This window comes from Chiloscyllium punctatum, chromosome 17, assembly GCF_047496795.1.
Source record: "Chiloscyllium punctatum isolate Juve2018m chromosome 17, sChiPun1.3, whole genome shotgun sequence".
NCBI lineage: Eukaryota > Metazoa > Chordata > Chondrichthyes > Orectolobiformes > Hemiscylliidae > Chiloscyllium > Chiloscyllium punctatum.
In genome coordinates, this window is record NC_092755.1 from 74,184,753 (window position 1) to 74,205,032 (window position 20,280).

General features: G+C 43.5%; 1 protein-coding gene across 7 annotated transcripts in view; it reads left to right on the forward strand.

Annotated features, from left to right (window-relative positions):
* LOC140487983 (calcium/calmodulin-dependent protein kinase kinase 2-like) overlaps window positions 1-20,280 on the forward strand; it is a 111,591-nt gene continuing 91,311 nt past the window's right edge. For 6 of the 7 annotated variants that reach the window (XM_072587482.1, XM_072587485.1, XM_072587480.1 and 3 more), the window contains exon 1: window positions 1-136. The gene's annotated coding sequence lies outside the window, so the exon portion shown is untranslated. Of the gene's footprint in view, window positions 137-176; window positions 422-20,280 lie in introns of those variants that run through there. The other variant, XM_072587481.1, reaches the window with a different exon arrangement.

Below are 20,280 nucleotides of genomic sequence, written 5' to 3' on the forward strand. Positions count from 1 at the left end.
TTGTGCGCAGCCGCAGTAGGAGCGCGAGCGGTTGATGGTGTCTCGGACTGTGCTCGAGCTCCCTGAGCCTCTGGCGCCGAGAGGCCGGACATGTTGCTGTAGTTTCAGGACGTGGAATCGAGCGACTGTCATGAAGGTACTTGAATCGTTGCTGATTTTAGAGCATTTCATTGTTACATTGAAGGAGCGAGCACCCCAATTTAACAATGCAGCTGCCGCCCTCTATCTCCCACATCTCCACGCCTCAACCAAGATACGGAATTATTGTCAAATACAATAATATTTGGCATGAACAGAGGACTTGCAGTTTTGCAGCATCTTTTCCCCAGTTTGGTGGGATTCAGCCGTAGCTTCAAACAGACTTGTTATTGTTGGAATAGGAGACGGAGGTGTCGGAAACGCGAGTGGGCGTTTACTGCTGGTGGGGGTTCTACTTTAGTTTTGACATTTGTATCGCAATATAAGCGTGAAAGTGAGGTGTGTTATTTACTGGGGGCAGCCCACATTAGGCCTGGGTAGTTTTTCGCTCTGGCTTCTTGCAGAGTGTCATACAGGGAACTGCACACATACAAAAAACTTGCCAGCCGCAGTCCCTGGAGAGAAATCAGAGACTATTATGAGGAAGGATCAGTGGACCAGGAACATTCATTCTAATTTCTCTCCACAGATGCTGTCAGAACTGCTGAGTTTTTCCAGCAGTTTCTGTTTTTGTTTCTGATTTACAGCATCCGCAGTTCTTTCGGTTTTTGTTAGATCATCTGGCCTCCTGTTTATTCTTACTGTAAAATCCAAGTTAATTTTTGTTAAAGCCGATGTCAGTATGTGGATGGGAGGTGGGGGGGGGAGGAGGTGTGGGCGTAGAATGCTTGATTTTGGACTTTGTGTGGGCGTGTATATTTTTAGGAATTATATTTTTTGGTGTAAGTCTTCATGGCTCAATCGTTAACATGTCAGGGTGGAGAAAACGTGATTTTTGTAATGACATTTTGCTATTCTGCATTTTGATTCTATCTGTCGACATCGATCGTCCACGTTACCTCCGAGAAGGCAGTACTTGTCTCAGCTGTTCGTTCTCCAACGTTCCCTCCATGCATATTGATACAAGCTAGTGTTTGTTAGAATGGGGTTGCTCCGTTGCGTAGTTCGATTCCCCTCAGTCTGCGGACATTATTCACTTAGCAGTTTTTAACATTTCAGATGTCGGTATTGCTGACAAGATCTGATTTATTGCCCATTTCTAACTGCCCTTGAGTCACTAAGTGCCTCGATGTGACCCATACAACCCTAACGTGCTAAGGATACCTACATGGTACTGGAGGGTAGAAATTTGATGCATTTTGAGCTGGTGGAATTGAAGGAACAGTGATATATTTCCAAGTCAGGATGCTGTGTGACCTGGGAAGAATCTTGGAAGGTGATAGAGCTCTGATGCACTTGCTGCCCTTCATTTGGGTGGTAGAGAGCAAAAGTTTGGGAAGTACTGAAAAAAAAGTCTTGGTAAGTTGGTGTGTGCATTTTACAGATGTTACTTTCTTCAAAACGGTGCCCTGTTGGTGGACCACAATCCTATAGTGTGGAAGCTCATTGAGTCCACATTGACTCTCTTAAGAGTATCCTGCCCAGACCCACCTTACCTTGGCAACTCTGCATTTCCCATGGCTAATCTATCTAGCTTGCATGTTCCTGGACTCTATGGGCAATTTAGCACGGCCAATCCACCTAATCTGCATTTTTGGACTGTGGGAGGAAAACCGGAGCACCAAGAGGCTTGCCCAAAATTGGAATCAAACTTGGGTCTCTAGGGTTGTGAGGCAGCAGTGCCACAAATGGTGTGACGATGGAAGGGGTGCCAGTCAAGCAGGCTGCTTTGCACTGAATGGGGTTGAACTTTGCATTTTGTTAGTGCTGGACTAATGTAGGCTAACAGACAGTATTCCATCATGTTCCTGACTTTTTCTTGTAGATGGAGATAAGGATTTAGGGAGTCAGGAGGTGACTCCCTTCGAATCATATAGTTTCTGACTTTCTAGAAATGATTGTTTTATGATGTGAGTCCAGTTAAGTTTCTGATTAATGGGACTTTTTACAGTGACTTATTAATTTTCCCATATGAACACCAAAGTTCTAATATTCTCAGAAAATATTGGGTCTGTGCCAAGTAGTTTATGCCCATCAAGAAAATACAGATGTACATAGTTGCCTCAATATTCAGATATGCATGATAGTAGGGAGCTACATATGCAGCAAAAACTGCATGTTAGTAGCCATAAGTAGCTATAATATTTGTATATTTGAGAATTACTACAATTTGAAAGTCACTGATATATATTTAAAGAATTCCCTACTGTGTAAACAGGATAAAATCCATAGTACTATGGTAGTGTAACGTTATCGGGAAATTACATCCATCTGTCTGTCTGTGTGGAGTTTGCACATTCTCCCTGTGTCTGTGTGGGTTTCCTCCGGTGCTCTGGTTTCCTCCCACAGTCCAAAGATGTGCCATGGTGAATTGGCTATGCTAAATTGCCCCATAGTGTTAGGTCAATTAATCAGAGGGAGGTGAGTCTGGGTGGGTTACTCTTCGGAGGGTCGGTGTGGACTGGTTGGGCCGAAGTGCCTGTTTCCACACTGTAGGTAATCTAATCTAATCTAATCCATGCAATTTGAAAAAAATATGAACTCCATTTTTAATTTCCTTTTTGAGTCACATTGCCATCTATATATGCTATTCGGGTTGTTACAATATAGTTTATCTTTAAATTATAAAAAAGGGCAATGTCTTAATTGGAAGTGATGTGATGAGAATTTTTCTGGACTACTTAAATAAGTTAAAGTTTTGGCAGAAATCCAAATGTGATTCCTGTGACAACTGAGGTCATGATGAACAGTCTAAGACAATTATGACCGTTCAGGGATTTACTTGCACAAAACTTATTATAATAAAACATATATGTTTAAAAATATGTAATTACTTGAACAGATCTGCATATGTGCATCATTAAATAAGTGTGTGATATTATGTTTGATTATGGAATCACCAAAGGATACAGTACAGGTGGACATCACTCAACCCATACCTGTACTTGCTTTCTCCTATAATCTGCAGATCTGCAAGTCAAAATATTTGATACCTTTATGAAAGCAATTACTGAACCTGCTTCTGCCACCCTTTTGAGCAGCACATCGTACATTGTAAATCACAGTGTATAAACTATTTCCTCATGACACCCACTAGTTGCACAACAGGTTACTGCAGTTGCTAACTTGCCACCATTGGAAACTGTTTCCCCTTATTTATCAAAACTCTGTGATTTATGAAAGCCTCTATTAGATCACCCGAAGATTCTCCTGCTTTAGGGGGGCCAACTCGGGTTCTTTAGGCTCTCCATGTAACTGAAACCTTGCATCCTGGGCGCCATTCTACCAAATTCCCTCTGCAATCCAGCTGAGGCTTTGGCATTGTTCCTAAAGTGGATGTATTCGTCTAGCTGATAGCTAACTAATCATTCGTAATCGTTTGGCATAACTTCCTTGTTTTGCAATCTCCCAATCTGTTTATTAGCCAAGATACTGTATGGTTTTTAATAGCCTTCTAACCTCATCCTGTCTGTAGTTATTGGAATGAGAACAGCCAGGTGAATCTGAGTTCCCTAATTGGACAGAGTCAACAACTCCAATCAGGGAGTCCTCAGTGACAGATATAAACAGGAGTGTACTGCAGTTAGGCGGTAGTAAAAAAAAGAAAAAAAACAAAATAGAAAGACAAAAAAAACAGCAGTGTCAGTCGAGCTGGCTCTAAACTGGCTGGGTCAGTGTCATGTAATATGTGAGTGCAAATAAAGGGTGACTTGGTGACAGGATACCAGCCTTTGTGGAGTACTTCAGTATCTTGTGTCAAGAGAAACATGACCTTGAAGAGATTTGTTGTCTTTGAGTTGGGGTAAGCATTTCTGGCATTATGATGTCATATGGGAAGCTAGACTCATTCGATCCTGCCATTGAAGACTGGGCCCAATATGTGGAAAGAATGCATTATTTTTTTCCAGGCAAATGACATGAGGGCGGATGTCCACAAGCAGTCTCCTGACTGCTTGTGGACATATCTCTTTTGGTTAATAGGGGCCTAACTTTTCCTGAGGCATCAGATATTTAAACCTTTCAAGAATATTACGATCCCAAGCTACCTCTAATTCTGAGACGCTATCGGTTTTACTCGATTGTTCAAGAACCAGGGAATCTGTATCAGGATGTTTGAGGTTAAGACGACTGGCAGAGACTTGTGATTTTGGTTTAACCTTAAGTGAGATGCTGAGAGATCATCTGGTATGCAGGATTAATGATGTGACAATGCAAAAACGACTATGAGCTGAAACCCATCTGGACTTCAAACAGGCATGACAACTGGCTTTGATATTAGAAACTGCAGCAAGTGAAGCTGATGAGCTGCATGGTATTTTTACAGGTGAACACCCTCACCAGGCCAGCTGAGTTTGGGGAACACCACTTGAGTGAAGGCAATTGCATAGCCTCACTCAGAACATATCCTGAACAGAAGGACTTTTGGTCAGCCCACAGCAAAACCTCAAACCAAAGCCAAGCCTCTGCCAAATGAATAAAATTTTCTTGAGAATGGGGCTGGCAGTCTATTGTAGTTGCTACCAGTATACAGGATGAGCAGTAAAAGGCTTGGGCCCAAGCTTGATGCACCATCATTGACTCAGAAAGAGTCAACTTCATGAGCTCGACATTTCTCGATTAGACAATGGCTGCCTGAGTGAAGTCTTAATTAAATACCTGGGAGTTTTTCAGGAAGGCCCAGGGACTATCAGGAGGCCAAGGGCCGTGATACCTATAGCTTCAGGTCCAATTCAACAATGAGTGCATATAATTACAAGTTGGGACACCGTCTGGCCGACAAGTGGCCAAGGTGACATGTTGACCAACAAGCAATTCTGCAAGGCCTGCCCAGTGCCTTCTGCCTTGTGTGCAAAAGTAGAGGCAGAAATCAGGAAGCTTGAAAGTGAAGGAATCATCAAACCAGTACAATTTGCAGAATGAGCAGCACCACTCATACCGAATGTGAAACCCATCACCTTTCTGGGGATTTCAAACAAACGGTAGACCTCATTGCACAGCTGGATAAATACCCAATCTCTGTCATAGATGACTTGTACGCAAAACATGGAGGGAAGGGAGCTGTCCTTCACAAAGCTGGACATGAGTCATGCATACTTGCAGATACAATTAGATGAGGATTGCCAGATGTATGCTACAATTAGTACCCCTATACCAATATGAGACTGCCTTTTAGGGTGTCATCAGCCCTGTGCCATTTTCCAACAGACAATGGAGAACATTTTACAAGGTCTACTTGAGGTCACCATTTACTTGGATGACGTGCGAATAACCAGGAAGATCAATAAAGAACATTTAGAGAACTATCACATTGATTCCAAGCGAGATGTAGTGCTCACATGCAATGCCTCCCCATACAGTACAGGGGTAGTGTTAGCTCATCAGTGGCCCAACAGAGAGAAAAAACCCAATAGTGTATGTTTCCCACACTTTTTGGCTGATGCCAAACAAAATAGGCCCAGAAAGAGAGAGAATATCTATCATCTTTGAAAGAAAGTTCCACCAACATCTTTACAAACATAAATTTGTAATTGTAATGGGCCACTAACCCCTGCTCAGGCTACTCAAAAAGGGGCAGGGCTATGATACCCATAGTCTGGATTAGTGGTGCTGGAAGAGCACAGCAGTTCAGGCAGCATCCAAGGAGCTTCGAAATCGACATTTCGGGCAAAAGCCCTTCATCAGGAATAAAGGCAGTGAGCCTGAAGCATGGAGAGATAAGCTAGAGGAGGGTGGGGATGGGGAGCAAGTAGCATAGATTACAATGGGTGAGTGGGGGAGGGGATGAAGGTGATAGGTCAATGAGGAGAGGGTGGAGTGGATAGGTGGAAAGAAGATAGGCAGGTAGGACAAGTCCGGACAAGTTATGGGGACAGTTACTGAGCTGGAAGTTTAGAACTAGGGTGAGGTGGGGGAAGGGGAAATGAGGAAACTGTTCAAGTTCACATTGATGCCTTGGGGTTGAAGTGTTCCGAGGCGGAAGATGAGGCGTTCTTCCTCCAGGCGGCTGGTGGTGAAGGAGGCCCAGGATCTCCATGTCCTCGGCAGAGTGGGAGGGGGAGTTGAAATGTTGGGCCACGGGGTGCTGTGGTTGATTGGTGTGGGTGTCCCGGAGATGTTCCCTAAAGCGCTCTGCTAGGAGGCGCCCAGTCCTCTCTATGATACCCATAGCTTCAGGTCCAATTCAGCAATGGGCTGTTATTGAGTGCGTATAATTACAAATTGGGACACCGTCTGGCTGCCAAGTGGCAAATGTGGATATATGTTCTACTGGCGGACACACCACCAGTGATGCTACCACTAGAAGAGTCCATTCTGGTTTTGAATTTTCTGAACACCCTTTTGGTCACCGCTGACAATATCCAACGGGACAGAAAAGATCCTGGAAAAGCTAAAACAGCTGGTGGTGATGGTGGAAATTAAAAGGGCCATCACAACTAGAATTGAAACCTTCCTGGACCTGACAAGACAAGATCACTGTAGAAGTTAGCATATTATTATGGAGAGCAAGATTGATTGTCCTGAGCAAAAGTCACTGTCAGATATTGACTGGACTCCACCAGGAGTTTCCAAAATGAAGTTATTCTGGTGGCTAGGATTGGATGCTGACATAGCTGTGTTAATGGGGTAGTGCCCAGAGTGCCAACAAGGAGAAATTTTTTTAATTTCAAAAATATACTTTATTCATAAAATATTTTGATGATCTGTACAATTGGTCATGCCATACATACACATACATTCTATTTCTTTGCATACAGAGATCGGAATTAATCATTTGTATATTCAGGTCTGTACGTTTACCATCCATATATCCATATGTTTAGCTGAGGCGTCAGTGAAGCCCACTTACTGTGTGGGCCCCCTGTTCTTTGGCAGACAGACGTTACACGGTGGTCTTTCCCCACTGTGCCTTGGCAGCAGCTACCCCAAGCTTCAGCACATCCCTCAACACGTAGTCCTGGACCTTGGAATGTGCCAGTCCGCAACACTCAGTCGGGGTCAATTCCTTCAGCTGGAAGATTAACGGGTTTCAGACAGACCAAAGAGCGTCTTTCACCAAGTTGATGATCCTCTAGGCACAGCTGATGTTCGTCTCAGTATGCATCCCGGGGAACAGATCGTAGAGCACGGAGTCTTGCGTCACGGAGATGCGTGGGACGAACCTCGACAAACACCACTGCATTCATCTGCAGACTTCCTTTGCATAGGCACATTCCAGAAGGAGGTGTGTGACAGTCTCGTACTTTCCACAACTGCTTCGAGGGCAGCGTGCAGTGTGGCAGTGTGTCTGGGCGTGCATAAAGGATCTCACAGGCAGAGTCCTTCTCACCACCAGCCAAGCCATGTCGAGGTGCTTATTGGAAAGTGCCTCATCGCCAGAATTCTGCCAAATGACTTTGACAGTCTGCCCAGGAAACCGCTCGACAGGATCCGCCCTCTCCTTTTCCCGAAGGGTCTCAAGGACACTACGTGCTGACCATTTCCTGATGGACTTGTGGTCAAAGGTGTTTTTCTTCATAAATTTCTCTTTGAAGGACAGGTGATATGAAACGGTCCAACTACTTGGAGCGTTCCGCGGCAGCAAGGCCAGGCCCATCCTTCGCATCACCGGGGACAGGTAGAACCTCCGTATGTAGTGACACTTTGTGTTTGCCTACCGGGGATCCACGCTCAGCTTGATGCAGCCACACACAAAGGTGGCCATCAGGGTGAGGGTGTCATTTGGTGTGTTTTTCCCTCTGTTGCCCAGAGCTTTGTACATAGAGTCCCTTCGGACCCTGGCCATCTTTGATCTCCATACAAAATGCAAGATGGCCCAGGTGACTGTAATGGCACAGGTTCTGGGAATAGGCCAGACCTGTGCCACGTATAACAACACTGACAGTGCCTTATGCCTGATAACCAGGTTTTTTTCCCGTGATGGAGAGCGACCATAGCTTCCATCTGCCTGGTTTCTGCCTCACTTTCTTGATACGCTCCCCCAAGACTTGGCGCAAGCCCCAGCCCTTCTGAACCAAATACCCAGCACCTTCAGGTGGTCAGTCCTGACGGTGATGGAGATGAAGGATTGGTCGGCCCAGTTCCCGAAGAGCATGGCCTTGCTCTTGCCTCGGTTTACCTTGGCCTCCGAGGCCCATTCAAAGTGGTCACATATGCACAAGAGTCTGTGCACAAAATGGTAACATCATCCATGTACAGGGAGGCCTTAACCTGCAGGCCCCTGCTGCCAGGAATAGTCACCCCTCTCAGGCTTGCATCCGTCCTTATGGACTTGGCAAATGGCTCTGTGCAGCACACAAACGAGGCAGGAGAAAGAGTGTCGCCCTGCCTGACTCCAGATCTGACTGGGAAGCTATCTGATTCCCATCCATTGATTGAGACTGCACTGACAATGTTGATGTAGAACAGTCTGATCCAATTGCAGATTCCCTCCCCAAAACCCATTTTGGAGAGAACATCTAACATATACATATGTGATGTCCTGTCAAAGGCTTTCTCCTTGTCCAGGCTGATGATGCAGGTGTCCAACCCCCTGTCCTACACGTAGGCAATCGTATCTCTGAGGATTGTGAGACTCTCAGCAATCTTCCTGCCTGGTACAGCACAGGTTTGGTCAGGGTGGATCACTGATTCCAGAGCAGACCTGACCCGGTTGGCGATAACTTTTGCCAAGATTTTGTAATCTGCATTTAATAATGAGATTGGTCTCCAATTTCTGATTTCCTCCCTCTCCCCCTTCCGCTTGTAGATGAGGGTGATGATGCCTTTCCTCATGGTTTCGCTCATGGTACCTGCCAGAAACATACTGACACACACCTCAAGCAGGTCCTGGCCAAACAAGTCCCACAGAGTAGAATAGAGCTCGACCGGTAAGCCGTCACTTCTGGGAGTTTTATTCTTTTCGAAGGACTTGAGGGCCTTGGTCAGCTCGTCCAGAGATAGCGGCTGGTCCAGTCTCTCCCGTCTGTCGTTTATGACCTCCGTGATAGAGGATGGGAACGACTGGGAGGCCGCGCTGTTGATTGGCTTCGAGTAATACAGACTGGCATAGAAGGATTTGCTGATCCTCATCACATCAGCCTGAGATGACGTTACCGAGCCATTTTTTTCCTTCAGGCTGCTGAGCACAGAGCTCTCTTTGTGCATCTTCTGGAAGAAGAAACTTGAGCACGTCTCGTCCTGCTCCACGGAGTGGACCCTGGACTGGAAGATGATCTTGGAGGCTTCTGAGGTAAAGAGCGAGGCTTGCCTGCCCTTCACCTCCTGGAGGTCCTCCGTGACATCGACCCCCATTGTCTGCAGCAGGAACAGGTTCTGCATACTTTCCTGGAGTTGGGACAGTTTTCCCCGCCTCTCTCTTGCCTCCTGAACACCTTTTGAGGATGAAGAATCTCTTGATGTTCCCTTTTACTGTTTCCCACCAGTCCGCTGGAGACTGAAACAGGGGCTTCACGATTCTCCAACCTGCGTAATCCCTCCTGAGCTCCTCAATGTTTCCCGGGGTCAACAGCTTGGTGGTCAGCTTCCACGTTCCCTTACCAGACCGCTGCTCATCCTGTAGGTGACAGTCGGCTAGCAGGAGTCAGTGGTCAGAAAAGAACACCGGCTTGACGTCAGTGGATCTGACCGAGAACATTCGGGACACAAACAGGTAATCTATCCTTGAGCGTATAGACCCGTCTGCCCGTGACCAGGTGTATCTACGCTGCGCTCCGTCTGCAGGAGTGCTGAAGACATCGAGCAGCTTGGCATCTTTGACCATTTCCATCAGGACTCTGGAAGTGGTGTCCAGTTTACTATGTCCCCCGCCAGATCGTCCATCTGCATCAATGATACAGTTGAAGTCTGCAGCCAGAATGATCGGCCTGGACGTAGCCAGCAACAGTGGAAGCTGAAATTGCCACCAGAATCTCCCTCATATTCATGGATTAGGTTACACATCGACTGTGCCAATCCTTTCGTCGACTCCATGTTTTTAGTCATTGTGGATACTCATTCAAAGTGGTTGGGCATGCATAGAATTCATTCACCAATCACGGATGATGATTGAGAAGTTGTGAGCATCTTTTCTAATATGTTGACTCCCAGAGATGTTGGTTCGAGACAATGGGCCATTGTTTACCATCAGGGAATTTGAGTATTTCCTAATGTTGAATGGCATTCTATATGCAAGGGCAGCTCTGTAAGGTTCCTTTATGTGTTTCTTACACACTTGATGCTAATGCAATACACCAACTTCTGTGAATAGCCACTATTTATTTATGCAAATACAAGTATACAACCCTTTATCCGAAATCTGAAAAGCTACAAAGTCCGAAGGTTTTTTGTGAAGTTTTTTTCTCTTTAACAAGGTTGTTTGGTGTGCAAACAGTTAACCCAAGTCAACACCACTCGATGCGTGTCACTCAGATGTGACGTGGAGGGTGTGGCCCAGCACTGGCAGGCCTCAAGGCCCGTTTTACTTAGTGAGTTTGCTCCTCTTAAGATTTTTAAAAGTTCCACCATCAAGCTGTCCTTTATTCTGCAATTCAAAAAATTCTGAATTCTGAAAACCAGCTGGTCCCAAGCATTTCGGATAAAGGATTGTGCACATGCGCAAGGTTTTTGAAGGATAATTTAACACTCTTCACACTGCTTGCAAAGCTGTGTCAAGCTTGCTTCCTGAATAAGGGAACAATCCTCCCTTTATACTGGGTTTTATATCACAGCCAGTCATGTATGCAAGACACAGCCCCCTGCTAGTTCCCCATAGTCACATGCCCAGCAACAGTAATAGTACGTGCCCCCCAAAAACAACGTGTGATTAGGTTATTCCTTATTTTTCAATTGCTGTCTTAGATAGTTTAGCATTTCCAGAGAACCAAGTATGATTGTCACTTCTTGCCTGCATAACAGAAAAACAAAAGTCCCTCAGTGTAGTTTAGTATCTAATTTCTTACATGTCAGCACACCAAATTAACCCATTAACATCTCAAACCCATACTATCCATCGTTCAATGGTCCAATGGAGAGAGAAGACCAAACTTTTGAAGGCAGGCTTAAAGAGAGAGCTTCAAGCTTTACCCGACAGCATAGTGTCCTGATTGATTATAGAACTACCACTCACACAACTACAAGGATAGCTCTAGGAGAGTTACTCATGGAAGAAGATTCCACGCCAAATTAAATTTGATCTTCTCGGACCTGGGAGGGGAGGGTGAAATGGCATCAGGAACACTAATGCCAGACATAATAATGCTCCAAGCAAGAGAGACCGTTTACCTTAGGGAACGAGTCTGGCGTCGAAACCATGCATGGCCATTCCCAAGGTTAAGCAGTAAGGTTAACACGAGGTCCAGTCCCATGACATACAAAGTTGGGTAGGAGAGGCGGTTCTCAACAAGCATATGGACCACATGAAAGCTGCAGCCTTGCAAATTGGACAGGAGTAAAACATAGCCGGCCCTCAGAAAATACAGCAAGGCTGTCAGAACCCGTGGGTTCTCCTCCACCTAGCATTGAAGAAACCTCTGAGGATGGGATGGAAATGGAAGATGTCGCAGCTTCAATGCCATTACCGCCCAAGAACCTTCTTCCTAATCGTTATTAGATTGATGAATGGCTCTCTAGCCTCAATGCTGATCTTGCTAACACTGATATCTCCTAGACCCTGCGCTGTACAATGTAACCCAAGTCTTTTTGATCTATACATCCTTGCTTACTATGATCTGCTTGTATTGCCTGTAAACAAAGCTTTTCGCTGTACTCGGTACATGTAACAATAAATCAAATTATCTGTGATGAGTTTCAGCCAAGAGGCAGACTACAGTCCAGTACACAGCACCAATATCCATGGCAGAGTCAGAAGAACCAGACCTGGTGCAAAAGTGCTGCAGGAGTAGCTACTGGAAAGAGAACGGGCCTGCATTCCAGAAACTTAGAGGGGAAAGGATGTAGTGACTAGAATGAGGTCAGCCAGGTGCATCTCCTAGAATATGAGTTCCCTGACTGGGGCCGTTAACCTGGTCCAAACAGGAGGTCCTGACTGACCAATTATCAGAGGTTCTGTTCACTCTGTTAGACAGCTCTGAGCTAGCTGGGTCAGTGTCATTAACGATGCACGTGTAAATAAAGGATAACTTAGTGACAGGATACTGACATTCCCAAAGTTATTTCACTGCCATCTTCACAGATTTATGTATGTATGGCCCAAAGTATATGTGTTCCTGTGATCCCTTTTAAATGGCACTATTTTAAGATTGAAGTTGAGTTGAGAGTGTCTACCTTTGACATCCAAGCAGAATTTGATAGTCGATCAAGGTTCCAATGTAAAACTGGTTAGTGAAAAATGTGAAAAACTGCCCCATTGGTTGGAGTCATTCTTAGCTCAAAGAAAGATGGTTGACCAATCATCTCAGTCCTCAGACGTAACTGCAAGAGTACTTCAATATCGTGTCATAAGCTTAACATCTTCACTTGCTCCACCTTTCCTGCATTATAAACTTAGAAGTGGGCATATGTAGACAATGGTCAGCACATTTGGCAACTCCAGAGATGCTGAAGCCATCTGTGTCCACATGCAAGACTACATCTAGACATGGGGTGCGAAATTGTGTGTAACCCTTGCATGTTACAAGTAATAGAGTATGATCATTTTCAACATGAGCAAGTCTTCCTGGCCAGTCATTGGCATTATTATTGTTGAATCCCCTAATTTCAACATTTGAGGATCACATTTGATCCAGTTAAGTTTCTGGTCAATCATATAAATATTATGGCTACAAAAGTAGGTCAGAGATTGGGATTTCTGAGATGAATGACTCATTCCTTGACATCCGAAAGTCTGTTCCTAATTATGAGGCACAAGTCAGTACTGTGAAGGAAATCTTCCCATTTAACTGAATGAATGCAGCTCCAATAATAACAATGTTTAAGGTGCTAAGCACCATTGAGGACAAAACAACCCACTTGATTAGTACCTCATCCACCTTTTTAAACAATCACTATTGACGTATAGTGAAAGCAGTGTGTACTATACATGAGATGTACTGCAGCAAGATCCCTTCAATAGTACTTTCCAAACTCAAGACCTCTACTAGGTCTACCAAGAAAAGTAAGGGCAGCAGATGTGTGAAAATACCACCACCTGCAGATTTTCCTGCACGCTCCACACCATCCTGGTTTTCCCCTGTACTGTCATTTCTTTCACTGTTACTGCTTTAAAATCCTGAAGCTTTGATCCCAACAGTACGGTGGTTGTACCAGCAGCACATTAATTACAGTGGTTCATGAAGTAGATTCACCACTGCCACCTTGAGGACAGTTAGGGATGGGAAATAAATATATGCTTAGCAGACAAAATGCATATCCTATAAAAACATTTTTTAAAGTGTAGTTTATGATGCTTTGCCTCATTTTTCCCACCAAAATGCACCGTTTCAAATTTCTGTTAAATTACAGGAGCCATAGGAGTAGACTGTCAGTGTTCGTTCTTGTTACATTTTCAAGCTCTGAGTTGTCTGCATATTTGAAATTGTGGCCTATACATTATGCCAAAAGCTTGGCATTAATGTAAATGAAAAGTGTGACGATGCTGCTCCTTTAACAAGGAGCGGTCGTAAAAGCAGCAATTCAGAAAAGTCTAGGTTTGAAAGGTTTTAGGGCCAATTTGATTATAGCTAACAGATACTGCCTCGGAAAAAGTTTTAAAATACACTTGTGCAATGAAAGGGGAGTGTCCAGTTCTCCTAGTTCAGCATTTCTTTGGTTTGCTTTTGTTTGGTTTTTTTAACGGTCTGGCTATTCAATGAAAGCAGGCATTAAGTTTGAGGCTGTGGTTCCAGAAAATAACTACGTGGAAGAAGGGTCCATGCTTAATCCTTCTGCTCTCTCTCTCTCTCTCTCTCTCTCTCTCTCTCTCTCTCTCTCTCTCTCTCTCTCTCTCTCTCTCTCTCTCTCTGCCAAGGAGTGTTTATGTGCATTGTTGCAGCCATGTGGAACAGCATCATTAAGTTGGGATAGTCTGTTGGGTGTCAGATAGGTTACATTATTCGGTATTCTGTATTCTTTTGTGTTTCATTCGGTAATCTTGCAAATAAATTCTGTTTTGTTTGAAACTAAATGGTTGGGTCAGCTGCAACCCTCCTGGAATACCCACTTTACACTTGCTTAAAACAATGAGCAAAGTTAGGGTCGAGGCTACTTTCTTGAAATGTTTTGAGGGAGTCTGGCCTGGACCATAACAAAAGGATCAAAGTTCCTAATTCAGACAGCTGTGAGACACCAATATATGCTTCTAGTCATTTGATATAAAGAAGTAAAGTGTTGCCAAAAAAAAACACTTTTTTCAAAGCTTTCTATTTTTCACTCATAGGACAATATAGAAAAATATCAATTCGAGGGGAAAACCAACATTTATGTTGCATGAGACGAGAGTGCTGTTGGCAAGTGGGCTCTGATTGGAAGAGGTGTTGCCATGACGAATCTGCAAATGATTGACAGGCAGATTGAATTTAGTCAGGGCATTGTCCTGAGAAGTGAACCAAGAAATGAATGGTTGTCTCTTATTTTGTGATGTTGAAATAGACAGTGTATGCACGTGTCTTTTCTGTCTGCAAAAACAGGATCCTATGTATTAATATACAGGTCATTCAGCTATAACACTCATTTCGTTAACACAAATTCAATATAATGCGATTGAAGACATTGTTTCGAAAGGGCAAACTTTTAAAGCGTTTGTTGGCTGTAATGCGCTTGATGAATTGAGGACACTGTTTCTAAAGCGCAAACTTTTAAAGTGTGTGTTGGCAGTAACGTGATTACATCACCAAACCTTCTAAATGCTGTTTTAAAAGTGTGACCTTTCTGTATCACAAGAACGCAACCATCGCATTATAGAATAAACTACCTGTATGCAGCTTGTACAGGCAAGTGCAACAGACTGAGACCAGCTGATGATCCTAAATTGATCGTTGTCATAATTTTTAGCACACTTATGATTATCCAATAAATATTGTCCAATAGCCGAATCATATCAAATGTTGGACATTCAATTGTGCGTTTTGCAAGTGCAGGCTGCTTGATGCAAATAGCCAGTAACTTGCTGAATGTGAACAATAAGGAGATATGTAGTTTAATATAATTCACCAATGTTTGCAAAGTACCTAGCATCATACTGGCACTGAAAATCATATCCTGCCTTACTCATTTACATGATGGACAGAATGTATTTTTATAAGTTGGGCTCACCGAGTGGTGCAATTGTATGTACAATTATGAATCTATCTTGCTATTTTGATGGTTTTGTGTCCTTTTTCCTTTTGTAAGCGAATATCCTTGTTTTCCCCTGCGCATATGTCATGTTCTACCTTTTGCATTGTAAAACTCTGCTTTTATTAACAAAGTAAAGCTTTACCATTTTCATTTGAACTTTATTCAGAGAAAGTTTTTTTTACTAGTGTGCATAAGTTCATCTCAGAAGGAGAGCTGCTCAAATCACTTTTCAAATGCTCATGGTTGACTGAAGATAGAAATATTGTATGCATGATGTTGTCTAACATTCTTCACCCAGTATGGAGTTCATTCGAAAATCCATGAAATTAAATTGAAGTATCATTAAACAAGAATGCTAATATTCTATAGCAGTGATGGAATTAAGTAGAATGTTGACATTTCTGAGGATAACGTAAAACAACCTAATATGCTAGAACAGGCTAATGTTAGGAAGGAGGATGTGCTGAAACTTTTGGAGAACATAAGGATAGATAATATCCTGGGCCAAATGGGATATACCCTAGGTTACTACAGGAAGCGAGGGAAGAGATTGCTACACTTTTGGTGATGATCTTTGTCTACCCTCCAATCATCTGGCATTACTCCACTGGACAGTGAGGACACAATGTTATTCTCTTGTTCAAAAAAGGAAATAGGGATAATCCTGGAGTAATACAGACCAGTCAGTCTTATGTCAGTAATGGGAAAGGTATTGGAGACAGGATTTAAGATTACTTGGAAATCCATAGTTTGATTAGAGATATTCAACAGGGCTTTGTGAGGGGCAAGTCGTACCTCACAAATCTTTATTGAATTCCTCAAGGATGTGACAAAACATGTTGATGAAGTTAGAGCAGTGGGTGTAGTGTACATGGATTTTAGCAAAGCATTTGATAAGGTTCCCATGGTAGGCTCATTCAGAACGTAATGAGGCATGGGATACAGGGAAATCTAGCTGTCTGGATGCAGAATTGGCTAGTCCATAGAAGACAGAGGGTGGTGGTAGATGGAAAGTATTTAGCCTGGAGCTTGGTGACCAGTGGGGTTCCGCAAGGATCAGTTGCGGGACTTCTGTTTGTGATTTTTATAAATTGCTTGGATGAGGAAGTGGAAGGGTGGATTAGTAAGTTTGCCGATGACGTGAAGGTTGGTGGAGTTGTGGATAGTGTGGAGGGCTGTTGTAGTTTGCAACGGGACATTGACAGGATGCAGAACTGGGCTGATATGTGGCAGACGAAGTTCAACCTGGAAAACACTTTAGAAGGTTGAATTTGACTGCAGAATACAGGGTTAAAGGCAGGATTCTTGGCAACGTGGAGGAACAAAGGGATCTTGGGGTCCATGTCCATAGATCCCTCAAAGTTGCCATCCAAGGTTGTTAAGAAGACGTATGGTGTGTTGGCTTCATTGGCAAGGGAATTGAGTTTAAGAGCTGTGAGGTTATGCTGCAGTTCTATAGATCCCTGCTTAGACCACACTTGGAATATTGTGTTCAGTTCTGGTCGCCTCATTATAGAAAAGATGTGGAGACTTTAGAGAAGGTGCAGAAGGATTTACCGGGATGGTGCCTGGACTGGAGGGCATGTCTTACTATGGAGAAATAGATGACAGATTGAATGCAGTAATATAAATTTGCTACATAGTAATTACAAGCAAGTATATCATTCGGGCTTACTAGTTTAAGACTGCAAAGCAGGATAACCTGGGAGTTCTGGTTTATTAATCATTTAAGGTCCATGACCAGTATCTTTTGAGTTTGTCAGTGAAATAAGTAGCATGTTATGATGATACCATACTTAACCACGCCATAATTTTTTGATATGGTTAGAATATAGTACCAGTTTTCTTCTTCCTACATGGGGAAATCGAAGGCCTGGCATTCCGGCGGGTTACCAGAAATAATGTTAAGTCTTCAGGTTATTTGATAGTCTAAAAGAAAGGCATTTTTCAAGAAATAAACATTTCTAAGAAGAATGAGCTGATTGAAGACAGTCAGTGTTGATTTGTGATGGGTAAACTATGTCTGTCTGGTTCAATTTGTTTGGACCACCAGCATGGTACACAGGGGAGAGTAAATATAAGCATGTGGCACTTGATAAAGTGATGCAGAAGTTAACAAAAATTAGAGTTCAAGTTATTGGTGGTAACTGTGATGGTGGGTTAGTAATTGTTTTAGAAGCAGCAACTGAAAGCAAGTATAAAGAGAAGTAGCCTTGCATTGGCAGAATAGGGTGACTCCTGTTCTTCTGGAATCTCTGCTGGGATTTCTGTTTTTCACCAAATAATATGAATGACTTGGATGAAGAAATAGAAATATGCAGGTATACATTAAATCATGTAAATTGAAGCAGTAAATTAGAGAGACTTAGACAGATGAGGTAGATAAAATCATGGTAGATGGAGTTCAGGGTGTGAAAATGTGAAATTATTCATTTTGGATCCAAGAAAGACCAATTGGACTATTCTCTTAACGATGAGAGACCAGGAGCTATATGAGAGCAAAGGGATTTTTGTTTCAAGGCATACTGATCACTGCAAACTGTATGAGTGGGCTATTAACAATTAAGTCATTTTGTTTCACAAATATTACTAAATTGCTATTTTAATTAATTGGTGCACGGGTTGCATATTTGAAATGATAACTTCTACCTCTATTAATATGAAATAGGTAAAAGTAAGACTGTTCTTGGTTGATACCTTGTCTGTATTGCATTAATCCCAATGCTAGTTTAATTTTTTTAAAGGGGAGGCAACAACAGATTATGGTTGTGTATGATCTGAATGCTTTTAGGAGGGCTATAGTTCAAAGTTTGGGAGAAGATTTGTAGCTCGGGTGCTCGTTGTTGTGGTTCTGTTCGCCGAGCTGGGAATTTGTATGGCAAACGTTTCGTCCCCTGTCTAGGTGACATCCTCAGTGCTTGGGAGCCTCCTGTGAAGCACTTCTGTGCTGTTTCCTCCGGCATTTATAGTGGCCTGTCTCTGCCACTTCCGGTTGTCAGTTCGAGCTGTCCGCTGTAGTGGCCGGGATACTGGGTCCAGGTCGATGTGTTTATTGATAGAGTCTGTGGATGAGTGCCATGCCTCTAGGAATTCCCTGGCTGTTCTCTGTTTTTGGCTTGCCCTATAATGGTAATGTTGTCCCAGTGAAATTCATGTTGCTTGTCGTCTGTGTGTGTGGCTACTAAGGATAGCTGGTCGTGTCGTTTCGTGGCTAGTTGGTGTTCACGTATACGGATCGTTAACTGTCTTCCTGTTTGTCCGATGTAGTGTTTTGTGCAGTCCTTGCATAGGATTTTGTACACTACATTAGTTTTGCTCATGTTGGGTATCGGGTCCTTCGTTCTGGTGAGTTGTTGTCTGAGCGTGGCTGTTGGTTTGTGTGCTGTTATGAGTCCTAGTGGTCGCAGTAGTCTGGCTGTCAGTTCAGAAATGCTCCTGATGTATGGTAGTGTGGCTAGTCCTTTGGGTTGCGGCATGTCCTCGTTCCGTTGTCTCTCCCTTAGGCAAAAAAGAAAAAATGGCCAAACTAACACACAAAGAAGAGGACACCACAACACATACCTGGGTTAAAAACCTCTCCCACAGACAGCTCACAGACACGGAAAGAACAAGACTGGCCAAGGGACTCCACTACAATCACAGGGATGCCAAGACAGCAGACTTCCTAGCAGCTCTAGAATGCACACTCGGGCACAATGGACTGACAGAAGAGACACAACAAGCAGTGAGACAAAATATCGTACCGCTGATAACAAGAAAAAGACAAACACATAACCTCAACACCAAGGAGAGGGAAGCACTAAAATCACTAAGAAACGATAAGAACATAATTATACTACCAGCAGACAAAGGCAGAATGACGGTCATCCTGGACAAAGCAGAGTACATGCAAAAAGCACAACAACTACTTGCAGATACCAACACCTACCAAAAGAGGGAGTTTGACCCCACCCCACAGCTCACCAATAGGATAAACAACACACTGAGGAATCTCCAAAAAAAACGGACAGATAACCAGGTCTGACCTACAAAGAATGAAACCTGAAAGCAACAGCACCCCCAGATTCTATGGACTACCCAAAGTGCACAAACCAGACATCCCACTCAGACCCATAGTATCACTATCAGGGACACCATCACACAAACTGGCCAAAGAACTACAGCAGAAACTGAAACACCTGATCTGCGGATCCAGACAATCTATACAATCAACACAGGAATTCTTGGGCATCATCAGAAATATACACATAGACAAGGAAGAAACTATGGTCTCATTCGATGTAACGGCACTGTTCACCTCCATCGACAAAACCCTAGCCAAAGAAACAATATCCAACCTGCTGGACAGACATAACAGACAACAGGACGTTGAACCTTTCAACAAAGACGGCATACTTAAACTACTGGACTTGTGCCTCACAACACACTTCACATTCAACAACCAAATATACGAACAAATCAACGGAACATCCATGGGCTCACCGATCCCTGGACTCATAGCAGAAGCAGTAATGCAAAAGGTTAGAACAAACAGTCTTACCACAACTTCAACCCAAACTCTGGGTCAGATACGTGGATGACACCTTTGTAATAATTAAAAACACAGAAATAGAGAATACACACCAGATCATCAACGCCACACTCACAGGAATCCGATTCACTGGAGAGGAAGAAAAGGACAACCAACTCCCATTCCTAGACATGATGGTACAGAGAACACCGAACGGAGAATTCACCACAAAGGTTTACAGGAAAGCCACACACACAGACCAAGTCCTAAACTATGAAAGCAACCACCCCAACACACACAAAAGAAGTTGCATCAGGACACTATCCAAAAGGGCCACAACACACTGCAGCACACCAGAACTGCAAAAAGAGGAAGAGGAACAC